The sequence below is a fragment of the Lathyrus oleraceus genome, chromosome 5 (assembly GCF_024323335.1).
Source record: "Lathyrus oleraceus cultivar Zhongwan6 chromosome 5, CAAS_Psat_ZW6_1.0, whole genome shotgun sequence".
In the NCBI taxonomy this organism is placed as follows: domain Eukaryota; kingdom Viridiplantae; phylum Streptophyta; class Magnoliopsida; order Fabales; family Fabaceae; genus Lathyrus; species Lathyrus oleraceus.
In genome coordinates this window covers 56,545,559-56,550,069 of record NC_066583.1, presented here as the reverse complement: position 1 = coordinate 56,550,069, position 4,511 = coordinate 56,545,559, and positions in this window count along the sequence as shown.

Here is a 4,511-nt window from a genome sequence, read left to right as displayed (position 1 = left end):
AGTCGCCACCGCACTTCTATTTATCCAAAGGAATGGCTAGAAAGCGAACAAAAGCCTAAAAGTTTTACAAACAAAACTAGTAAAAGAAGGGTCAGATATCTGGGTAAGGGGGTAATTATGCTATGGGAAGGTGTTAGGCACCCACAACATCCTAGGTACTCCTAAGGAACCTCTTTTCACAACTTGTTGCAAAGAGTTATTTGTTTATGAAATATTTTGTGCAAACATGATTGAAGGGATGAGAAAAGAATATACAAGTTTATTTACATTTTTGTGTTTGGATGGATGAACCCATTGCCTACGTACCTTTTCATGAAAGATAAGGATCAAAACCCCGTAGTTCGGGTAAAAAATTTCAAAACAGATGAGTGGATTGATTTTAAACAAAAGCCTTAAGGTCTTTCGTTATCAACGGGAGAAAACTCAACCTAAACCAACAATCCACCATGTGAGAAAAGCTTCAACATGCTAGTGAGGGATTAACCCTATAATAAGCATGGAAGTCTTACCATTCAATCACTAAGGATGTGGTGAGATTTACATCGACCACTGAGATAACTCAAACCTATGGCTAATGTATGAAAACTTGATCAATAAGTGGACAAGGGCCACAAAGACAATTGAATGGGTTGAATTAACCAATTAGAATTATTCACAAAATGAAGTCAAAGTATGAATTAGAGTTCATTTACAATGAGTATTAGTGAAACCTCCACACCGGTCAGAATGAGGAAGCTGCTGCTATCTTAGAAGAGGACTCTGACCGGTGTGGATGAAACCTCCACTCTTGAACAGCCCTTTCTCATTGAAGACCCCAGAAGAATAGCCAATGCCAGCCCGAGACTTATTGTCTTCAAGCTCGACCATTTTTCCTAGACCAGCAATTGCACCACATTCAATGGCCAATTTCGCATCTCGATAGGAAGCAAATGAAGGAGTTCTCTTCTCAACAGGCTCAGCTATAGATAAAGCTTGGAAAGGAGTTCCAACTTCATCCTCAGCATCTATGTATGAGAAGGAAACAAATGGCTAACCAGGAGAGCCTTTTCTCCCCCTACCACAACCAATTTCTTATTCTTAACGAATTTCAGCTTCTGGTGTAGGGTGGATGTCACGGCGCCTGCCTCGTGAATCCATGGTCTACCAAGGAGACAGCTATAAGATGGGTGGATATCCATAACCTGAAAGGTAATCTGGAAATCACTTGGTCCAATCTTGATTGGGAGATCAACTTCCCCAATCACAGTCTTACGTGACCCATCAAAAGCTTTCACAACAACCCCACTCTGCCTCATGGGAGGCCCTTGATATGACAATCTAGAGAGAGTGGATTTCGGCAATACATTCAGAGATGACCCAGTGTCCACCAGCACGTTGGACATGGCGTCGTTCTTGCAATTCATGGATATATGTAAAGCCATGTTGTGGTCTTTTCCCTCCTCAGGGAGATCAGAGTCACAGAAACTCAAATTGTTATAAGCAGTAATGTTTGCAACAATGCTGTCAAACTGTTCAATAGTGACATCATGATCAACATAAGCTAAATCCAAGACTTTCTGCAGAGCCTCTCTATGCGGTTCTGAATTCAGAAAGAAAGATAGCACGGATATCTTGGATGGCGCTTGTAGAAGCTGATCTACAACGTTGTACTCACTCTTCTTGATGAGCTTCAGCATCTCATCACAGTCTTCATTCACGGTACCACTAGGGCCAACAGAAGTAAGAGTCTTTTGTACAGAGGAGGATTTAATAACAGGTGCCGGATTTGGAGAATTCAACGCATTCCCAACCGGACGCTCAACAAAATCAGCCTTAGCCTGAGGCTTCGGCGGTGTAGAAAACACACGACCACTACGGGTCAACCCCCTCACATCAGCAATATTCACCACAGAGGATTAAGGCAACGGCACTTCTTTCCCATCTTCAACAGCAACAGCATTGTAACAGAATGGGATTGCCTTATCAGAAGAATACGGCACAGGGCCGGCAGGTTTGATAGTCAGGGAAGGAGAAACCTTCTGCTTGCTACCATCAAATTTAATGATAACAGGTTCAGGTACTCGAAACACTGGAGAAATAACGTTGACCTCTGGCTCAACCTCGTCAACATTCCTGTTCTGAAGGATCTCAATGGTTCCCTCATCCAGCAATTCCTGAAGATCTCTGCACACTTGGCAACAACCCAATCTGTTAACAGAGCAGATTCGGCATTTATCATGATCGTGCTCCAAATGACTGTAATCACACAGCAGACGGTGCAACTCAACAAGAGACTATCGAATATGACTGACATATTTGACCTTGTACTTGCCAGGGCAACCCTGGACCATGTTAACAGATTTCCCATGCTCGGGCAATGGGTTCTTTGTAACATTAGGACATGCGTCCTCAAATCTCAGAATACCGCATCTCATAAGGTCTTGAACCTTAGTCTTCAACGGAAAGCAGTTTTCCACATCGTGGCCCAGAGCACCAGAGTGGTAAACACAATGCAAATCAGGCTTATACCACCACTGAGGGTTAGCAGGTATAGCCGGAGGATCTCTAGGAGTAATCAATTTCCGCTCTATCAAGGAGGGATACAGCTCTGCATATGACATCGGAATTGGATCGAAAATGATCTTCTTCCTCTCTAAACTCGTACTGGCTTGATTACTGTTGCGAGGCTGGTAAGCCTGCTGTTGAGGATGATGCTGTTGCTGATATTGCTTAGATGATTGTTGATTATTGCGCTGATATTGCTGATTATCTCTGAAGACAGGTGCTATATGAGCCACCTGATGTTGATTACCGGCTGGACGCACAGGCTTCCTCTTCACAGAGGGTCTTCTGGATTTGACATAGGATTGCGCAGCATGTGCCTCTCCATCTTTCTTCTTCACAAATGCCCCATATCGTTTGGTAGAAGAGCCTTCATCTTTGGATAGACGTCCTTCACGGACTCCTTCCTCTAGACGCATCCCCATGTTCACCATCTCGGTGAAGTTAGAAGGAGCGCTAGCAATCATCCGCTCATAATAGAATGAACTCAAGGTCTTCAGAAAGATCTTGGTCATTTCTTTCTCTTCTAGCGGAGGAGTAATATGAGCTGCCAACTCTCGCCACCTCTGGGCGTACTCCTTGAACGTTTCCTTATCCTTCTGGGACATGGCCCTGAGCTGATCCCGATCGGGAGCCATATCCATATTATATTTGTATTGCTTGACGAAGGCTTCACCAAGATCATTGAAGGAACGGATGTTCGCATTGTCCAAACTCATATACCAACGCAGTGCAGCACCGGACAGACTGTCCTGAAAGTAATGGATAAGCAGCTGATCATTATCCGTTTGAGTTGACATCTTCCTGGCGTACATGACCAGATGGCTGAGAGGACAAGTATTCCCTTTGTACTTCTCAAAGTCTGGGACTTTGAATTTCACCGGAATCTTGACATTGGGAACCAAGCATAACTCGGCAGCAGACTTCCCAAACAAATCCTTTCCTCTAAGGGTCTTCAATTCCTTGCGCAGCTCAAGAAATTGGTCATTCATAGCATCCATCTTCTCATTAACATCTGGGCCCTCAGACGGCTCAGAATGATAGATGGTGTCGTCTACCCTAGGAACGGTATGCACGACAGGAGGAGGAACAGCAAGGACCGGGCTAGATGCCGGCATGGCAGCAAAAGTTGGAGCAGGAATATCGGGCATAAAGTTGGGAGGCATCCCCCACGGAAACCCGGCTGGCATGGCTGTTACAAACTGTGCATTGGCAGCAGGCACAGTAGAGGAAACAATCTCAGAAACGACTGTCCTCTGGGGAGGAGTTGCAGGTGTTGGAGACGACTAGCTCTGGGCAGCCAAGAAAGATTCCATCAAAGCACTCAGTCTGGCGACTTCCTCTTTGAGTTCACGGTTCTCTTGCTCAAGATGATCCATCAATCTGGAAGAGTTGGCTCTGGTGTAGTACCGGTGAGTCAGCTTGTCTTCAAAATAAATGAAGAGCACAGAGTCAGATCACAGGACAGGAGACCGGAACAAAACCTGCTTATGCATATGATGCATGCAATGTTTGTGCATATGATTTGTTTTTATTTCAAAGGAACTCGAGGGTTTTATTTGCAAACTTTGAAATATTAAGCATTTTATCGCATATGGAAAATATCTCATCAAATATATCAAGACAAAGAAGTACAACATTGTCAATCATATTACAAGAGAAAAGGGAAATAATCATCCTATGGATCCCTAGAAGCTCGGGACACAGGAAGATAAGTCGCTCGAAGCTTCTTCACTTCTCTCTCATAGGCTGCTTCCATATCTGCTTTGTCTTTGGCTAATCTGTCATACCTCCTTTTCCAGAACTTGGAAGACTGAGGAAGTAGAGAAGTCCATGCATCATTAGGGTCATCAATCACCTGATGCTCGAGGAACTCAATCAGAGCATCCTTCTCCTTAATCTGCTGAAGCAACTCTTCCCTTTCACGGATCCAGGCACGTGATAGGTCTTCGTCTCTCAACTCCTCTACT